At 35.8% G+C, this 8,026-nt stretch overlaps 1 long non-coding RNA gene across 4 annotated transcripts; it reads left to right on the top strand.

Moving 5' to 3' along the window:
• The first annotated feature begins 2,635 nt into the window (after nucleotides 1-2,635).
• LOC104884635 (uncharacterized) lies at nucleotides 2,636-6,152 on the top strand. Of its 4 annotated transcripts, XR_002039019.2 has the most exons (5): nucleotides 2,654-2,901; nucleotides 3,119-3,135; nucleotides 4,614-4,701; nucleotides 4,856-4,953; nucleotides 5,660-6,152. It is a non-coding gene; the product is annotated as an uncharacterized LOC104884635 (long non-coding RNA). The 4 variants fall into 4 exon arrangements; XR_002039018.3 differs by having other exon boundaries at nucleotides 2,636-2,901; nucleotides 3,119-4,701; XR_008967896.1 differs by having other exon boundaries at nucleotides 2,655-3,135.
• The last annotated feature ends 1,874 nt before the right edge of the window (nucleotides 6,153-8,026 follow it).

The following is an 8,026-nucleotide window of genomic DNA, read 5'->3' as shown; positions in this document are numbered from 1 at the left end:
ACCATTTTCTAGCTTATTTTGCATAATTAATAATAATTTAGTTAGTTGTATCTTATTTGTGAATATTATTTATTTTGGATGTTTTTATAGGGTTTGGTAATGTTTATTTGTGTTTGATGTTGTAGGATCAACCTTAAAGGTCTCCATACAGCACACCAAGCATAAGGTGGAGCAATTTTGGCAAAATAAGAGCTTTTGGAATGATTTATGCACAAGGGTCATATTAAAACGGTCATAACTTTTAGCAAAAATGATATTTTTTATTGATTCAAGTTAGATATAAAACTTGACCTCGATATCTTTCCAACGAGTGGTCACAATCTCAATTACGATGAAAAATAAAAGTGATATGGCTCTTTCAAATAGAGGGTGTCTTCTTGCCCGCCCGAGCTGTGACTATCCCGCCCGAGCAATTACCCTGCCCGCCCTGGCTGCTGAAGAGCAATGCTTCAGCCTCGAAGACCCTGCACCGTCTAGGCCTTGACCCAGCTCGCCCGGGTCCTTTTCCATCCCGCACGGGCAGCTGTTGCTGCGTGTTTTTTTTGTCGGTTCGTTTTTGCTTTAGAACGTTGTAATTGGGGGAGTATAAATACCCCCCTTAGTCCATTTGAAGAAGGGGGGTTTCATTCTATTCACCACTCTTAAGTTTAGAATATTTTTAGGGTTTTAGGGAGGATTAGCCTCCATAACTTAGTTTAGGGGAAGAAAACTCATAGAAAGATTGAAGATTGGGAAATTCAAGGGTGATAACTTGTATTTGAAGATGCAACAATTTATCAATGAGCATTTCTTACTTTTTCTCTCTCTTCTTTATTGCTTTCTTTTAATTGTTAGCATTGTTTAATCTTCATGTTTAATAGTTAATCTAGATTAGGCTTTTCTTTTTCTTTTTATTTCTTCTTGTTTGTTCACTAGATCTTGTTTTAAATTATTGATTTTTATTTGTTAGGTTTTTGCTATTTTTAGATTGGTGATTTGTTGCTAGTTTTTCCATGATTAGAATGTCTACTAGTATAATGGATAGTGAGTAGTTCATCAACTAGGATTGGGAGTAGCCCAATCATTGTTTCCATCCTATTTTCATGAGTAGAGTTTATTGGGTTGGTTATGCTTGAGATTTGTGCAATTTTAATATTTGATGTTGATTGGTGACTTAGTTGATGTGAGCTCCATCATCATTTGATCCTTTGTTGTCCATTTAAAGGTTTACTTTTATGTGGATGACCTTTCATGATTGATTGATTAGTTGTTGCACCTCACTTGTTGATTAGTATCAACTTGGGTTTGATTTCAATTCCTAATTTGGCCTAATTAGGTGATAATGCCTCGAAACATAGGTTTTGTTTCCATATTTAGGACTCTAAACTCCCTAACAACGACTTTAGAGGTGTTTAGGTTTGTTTATTCCCTTTGCATATCACCAATGCATGGCAACCCCCTTATCTCTACTTGATTTTTGATGTGAACCTATGATTGTGTTGATTTCTCAGTCCAAGTGATTTTCGTATTATGATTTCAGTAGTTTATACCCTTAGTTTAACTAAAACTTGACGATTTCTTCAGTCGAGCACATTGTTAAATTAACACATATTGGTGCACCTTAGTCCTTGTGGAAGAATGACCCTTGCTTGTCACTTCACTTAGTTTAGGGGTCTACTTAGGTTTTGTTTGACTTTAGGAGACTAGTGACGATTTTCTCACCATTGTCAAACAGTATGCGCTTGACCTTGATGGACATATGAGCCTAACTTAATGAACATGCATACTAACTTAATGGACATATGAGTCAAACAGTATGCGCTTGACATTGAGGGATTGGACTTCGTGGAGTACTAGACTTTACATTTACAATAAGCTTACCAGACACGTAAACGACTTAGGGGATGAACTTTATTTTATAGTCCGTAAACTGACTGAGGTTTACATATAATGCAAACTACACCTAAGGAAATTTTTTAGTCCTAAGACTAAACTTTTATAGTTCGAAGACTGACTTTTGTAGTCTCTAGACTAACTAAGGCTTACATACAATGAAAACTAGACCTAGAGAAATTTCATTGTCCTAAAACTGAACTTTTGCAGTCTGAAAACTGACTAGGATTTACATATAATGCAAACTAGACAAGGAAGATTTTATAGTTCTAAGACTGAATTTTATAGCCCAAAAACTGACTATGGTTTACATATAATACAAACTAGACCTGGGAAAACTTTATAGTCCTAAGACTAAACTTTATAGTCCGAAGACTGACTAGGATTTACATATGATGCAAACTAAACGTAGGAAAATTTTATAGTTCTAAGACTGAACTTTTATAGTACGAAGACTGACCTTTATAGTCAAAAGACTAACTAGGGTTTACATATAATGCAAACTAGACCTAGGTAAATTTTATAGTCTTAAAACTGATTTTATAGTCTGAAGACTGACAAAGGTTTACATATGATGTAAACCACAACAAGAATCCGCGCTTTTAGCATCTGAATTTACCGTCCGGACCAATCAGACGCAAATTAGCGTCCTTTTTGTAACATTAGCGTCCATCTTTGGACGGACGCTAATTAGCGTCCGTTATTTTAAAATTAGCGTCCGTATTTGAAGCGGGCGCTAATTAGCATCTGTTGTACTAAGTTTACCGTCTAACTTGACGGACGGTATTCGATGGTCATAAACACGACCCACCTAATTTCCAACCCTATCTATCCTTATTCTCTCATCGTCCTCTGTCTTCGTCTTCTTTCTCGCTCTTCTCTCTCGCTCTTCTCTCTCACCGTCCTATTTTTTTCTCTCTCACCGTCGACGGTATTCGATGGTCAATGGTCCGTTACCACACTTTCTCTGATTTGAAGGAGGTTCGATCGATTTCTGAGCCAATCACCGTTGCAGGTTTTCGTTTTAGGGTTAGTGATTTTTTTGGGTTGTTTCAGATCTAGTTTTTTTTGTTAATTTCTCAATTCTCCTTCAAAACCCCATATTTTTATTCTCTTTTTTTTTAGTGTTTCAGATCTGGTTTTTTCTTGATTTTTTCATCGGGTTTTTGTGTTATGATTTTGTGGTGAATTTTTAATCTGGTGGACTATCTGGTGTTTTTATATGTTGCCTTTCTCTTATCTGAAGGTAAGTTCTACAAGAAGGTAAGATCTGCGATTATTGACTCTTGACAGTGATTAGTTTTTTTGTACTAATTTTATTGAATTCTTTGGGATTCATGGGTTTTCTTTTTGGGGGATTTTCTACTCTGTTTTATGAAATACGAGTATAATATTTCTGGGTGTTTTTGTTTTGTGTAAATATGTAATGTGTATTTCTTTAGACGATGATTTCATTTTGAAACGAAATTTTCATCAATTTGGATTATTGGGTACATTGATTTTGTAAAATATCCACTAGAAAGAACAAATTAAACCCAAATTTACCATAATTCATGTATTCAAATTAATAACATCGTCTGATGGAGAATTTTATGAATGCAATCCCATTACACAGAGTCTAGAATCTGGATGACAATTTCATGGGGAGTGGCCTGGGTGTGGCTTTTGGGACCGAGGTCTTAATTGTATATTTGATTGTATATTTAAGCATCAATGAAACGTAATATGAAAGAATAAACAGCCACTTGTAATAGTTTTTAAACCCTAAAAAGAGATAATATTCCTCTAAAAGAAATTTCAGTTTGCACTGTACTTACAGGACCACTTATCTAGAGTTAAGAACGTTAATAGAAATGGTTATGTTGTGAAAGAAGTGCATAAGGCGATAGTTCTTTTGAAGGGGCTATGGGAATTCAATAGTATTCACCTCTAAACTAGCAATTAGCAAATATGTGATCAAGGTTTTCGTTGCATAGCAAGTTGGCAACAAGTAGTGTAAGTTACTATCCTAGAGAAAATTTAAATTTCAATGGAGATAGATGCTGGAGGCAGAACAATTTTACTACATGCCACCTCATAGGTCACTAGATTAGGAGCTTTACCTTGTAATAGTCAGACAACAATCTACATTTTCATGCCTATCATTTTATTAAAGGGAAAAAGATGAAAACGAAATGCAAGCAAAATTGTGGATTGAGATTGTCTCCCGAAATGGAGATGGTCTCATTGGCATGACAGAGAGGTCTCAAGTTTTAGTTTTTCTCCAATCCTGATCATGGACTCTATAGGGAGTGGGGGGTTAAATCCCTCTTAGAACCTTGGAGGTGACCTTGTATAGTTTCATGTATGTTGTAGAACATCTATATATAATAATTTTGGAATATCTATCTGCATCTCTCGATTTTGGTGGGTGGCAAATTAGGTATAATATAAAGGGTAGTGAACTTGTCATGTGCAAAAATCCCTTTTTCCTGTTTGTTGTCACTATTTGGAATTTAAGTGACTTAAAATTGTAGGTAATTGTACTGCATCGTCATTATATTCGTTTTTCTTCCAAACTTTTAAGTTAAGAGTTTCACCATTGATGTTGTTGGTGTTATCCATCTGCTTTTGTTTTATCAGATTCCTAACTTGTATGAAGCTTTATATTGGAGATATATCTATGTGGGTATATTTGATTATGTTGGCATACCTTTTACTGTATGTTGCCTGACATTCTTCACTTGAAATAACTGTTACAGGCTAAACAGAAGCGAAAGGAAGCAAAGAGGATGTTGTTGCCAAGTGTATAATGGAAAGAAAGTGGTTATTGGATTGTTGTCGATTCTGGTTTGTTTTCTTGCTCTGCAGAGTCATTTTTGCATTTTGAGTGAACAATTTTTGCATTATTTTGTATTATCTTCCACTTTTGCATTAGTTTGACATCAAAATGTTCATTTTATCTAACAAAACCCTTTTTTGGGTATTGCTTTTATTGTTTCAGGTTCAGTGATTGTTCATGCTTTAGATGAGAAAGCCAGAGCTTATTACGATTTAGAAAGTCGTTGGTCAGGGAAGAAGCCACCTGCTGACTTAAGCCAGGTATATGCTCTTTCTTTGTAAATAACCCTTGGCATCTTGTTTCATTTATTTTTAGTTGGTTGAGCAGATGGAAACATGCAGCATGCTTCTGTTTTTCTTAGAGATGATTGTAATGATTTAGAGGTCTGAGGCTTGAACCTTTAAGTGGTCCTATATGATGAATTTTGCTCTGTGTAACTATAGAGAGGCCTTAAGAGTTGACTAATGTTGCATAATTCACTAATTAGCCCAAAAACGTCGATCCGTAATGTGCTAATTGGTATGTCTGGATGAGTACAGTGGTTTGGATTCAATTGGTTTAGCAAAAACTAATTAGTGATTGCGTTCTCAGGACCATGGTTCAGGTACACTAAGCTAGTTGGACTCGACTTTTGACACGTGGTTTCCATGGATCCAGCCTTTGATAAGGCTATCCAGACTTGGGTTGTGTTGGTTATTTTCCTGGGAATATTTCACATGTTAATATCTTTTATGAGGGGACATCTCTACATGCCATGAATAAAGCCCTGTTTCTCCCATTTGGCTGGTGCTTGGATAATATGTTACATTGTCATGTAAAGAAGTGTTTTAATTGCATTGAATATGTACTGATCAGTACATAAAAAACCTTAGTTAGGTTCTTTGGATGGCTAAATAATTTCTGAAGAATTACTACAGCTTGCAAGTTTAGTTTACTTAATCTCCCCTACTTTTCATGCTTATTTAGGTAACGATTAGCACTTAAACTGCATGCAGTGCAACCAACAGAAGAAATGATTCACAAGGAGAAAGAAGAGAAGAATTTCAATAAAGCAAGCTTAGTTGAAGTGAGTTTTGAGGGTGCTTGGTTCACTGCAACTGTTCTTGAGGTGATTGGGATCTAAAAACAGAAGATGACGAAGAGTTTGTAAGAGAAGAGGCTGATGCCCTGCACATCAGACCGCATCCTCCAAAGGCAGGAAAAGTCGACAAGTTCAAGCAATTTGAAGAAGTTGATGCTCTTTATAATGATGGGTGGTGGGTGGGCTGCATTTCTAAAGTCCTTGGTGACTCAAAATATTTAGTTTTGTTCCAAATTTTTGTTGTGGAGTTTAAATTAGTGTACATGTAATTATATGAGATTTGTATTAGATTTTGTTCTAAGTATACTAGAATTTAGTTCTAGAATTATTTTTTCACTTGTATCTACATTTATTATCAATAATAATTGAATTGATTAATTTGTTTGCCTTAATAAAGAAGTTTGTCTCTAGCGGTCGCTAATTAGCGACTGCCTAGGAAGCGGTCGCTAATTTCGAAATATCGGACGCTAATTTAGAGAATTAGCGACCAAGGGTTTTGCATCAGCCGTTTAGCGTCCGTAGGCGGACGCTAATATATTTAGCGTTCGATTCCGTGTTTTTAGTGTCTGATTTTTGCGGACGCTAAAGTCTTACATTCTTGTTGTGAACTAGACCTAAGGAATGAATTGAGCCTAAATGGACCTAGCATTTGTATTGGACTATACTTAGATCAGACTTAGATTTGAATTGATTAGGAATAGATTTGGACTAGACTGTACATAAAGATGCAGGTGGGCCTAGATTGTGAAATGAACTTGACTTATTTGAGCCTAAGATTGAATCTAATGCTAGTGAATGTATGGACTCAAATTATACGGGCCAATGATGAATGTAAATGGACTCTAATGCATATGGGCCTAGAATGAATTTAATTAAATGGATTGAATGGAGTTTTTTGGATTGTATGAAGTTGTTTGGACTGGGCTAAGAATTTTTTAGATTCGTTTATTGTTTACTCTTTTGTTAGGAAAAGATGATAGAATAATTTTGCAAATGTTTTTTTGTAAATGTTGTGTATGATGATGTTTAGTAAATGCTTTTGAAAAAGAGTAGAATAGAAAAGGTTGTAGGATTGATTTTGAAAGATGTATGTTTTTGGAATTTGTTGCATATGGTAAGGTAAGATTGCCAGGGATAGCAGGGATGAAACAGGAAGAGGTAGACATGCACGACACTCCTAACTCTATCATGACCACTTTTCTAGATGCATTTTTTAGGACAACCTCAAACTTGCATGAAAAAGATTGATTTTTATGTTTTGAATTAGATGATACATTTGATTCGCCATTGTACTACGCGAATGCAAACAGACAAACATAGGACTGAATATAGGATCAACCATTGCGATGATTAAATCAACGAAAAATGTTTAGTTTGATGCACATATTGCGTGTCGCCATGCGGGAGTGGTGCACCATGCACAAGTCACTAGTAGAATAAATGTTTATTGCTGCGGTCAAAAAATGGCCTATTGCGGCGGTTTTGGCCGCGCAGCAACTAAGAGGGCAGCAATAGATAATTAATATATTGCTGCGGTTTTAAACCGCAGCAATATTTGAACATATTGCTGCGGTTTCTAGGTAAAACCGTAGCAATAATTTCTTTTTTAATAATAAATATATAGGTCTATTGCTGCGGTTTCTTTCCAAAACCGCTGCAATAGATGCATAGTAGGGTAAAAAAAAAAATCAAAGTGTAAAGTTTTTATAGTTATAGTACAATTATAATATAAACATAAATGCAATAATCTACCACCCATAAAATGACCCCCTAATTTTCTCCTCATAAATCATCATCATCATCTTCAGTCTTCACTCCTAAAAAAAAAAAAAAAAAAAACCAGAAAACATCTTCCAACAAGTATAACATAAGCTGGAATATTACATTAACTTTGCTATAATGTCACCCCAAATATTACATTTATATCAGACATTTAGAAAATAAAAATAATAAAAGAAAGTTAAAAAACAAACTAATCAAAACCAACGAAATCGGCATGCTGAAACCCGCCACCGTCGATATTCACCGTCGACATTCACCGACGACGAGCGACACCGACGACGCGCGGCGCCAAATAACCTTCGCGCGACCCTTTTCTCTCTCTCCTTCAATTTACTTCTCTCCTTCGGATCTCTTTCTCTCTTCTTGCGGGTAGTTGAAGGCGGAGAAGGCGCGAACGTGAGGCTGAAAACTTCGCTGAAGACGCGAACGTGAGGCTGGAACTTCGGATTAAGGCGACGAAGCGGTGGAGG

This window comes from Beta vulgaris, chromosome 1 (genome assembly GCF_026745355.1).
Source record: "Beta vulgaris subsp. vulgaris cultivar EL10 chromosome 1, EL10.2, whole genome shotgun sequence".
Lineage (NCBI taxonomy): Eukaryota > Viridiplantae > Streptophyta > Magnoliopsida > Caryophyllales > Amaranthaceae > Beta > Beta vulgaris.
The sequence above is the reverse complement of the archived record's forward strand: the minus strand, read 5'-3'. Positions and strand labels throughout refer to the sequence as shown.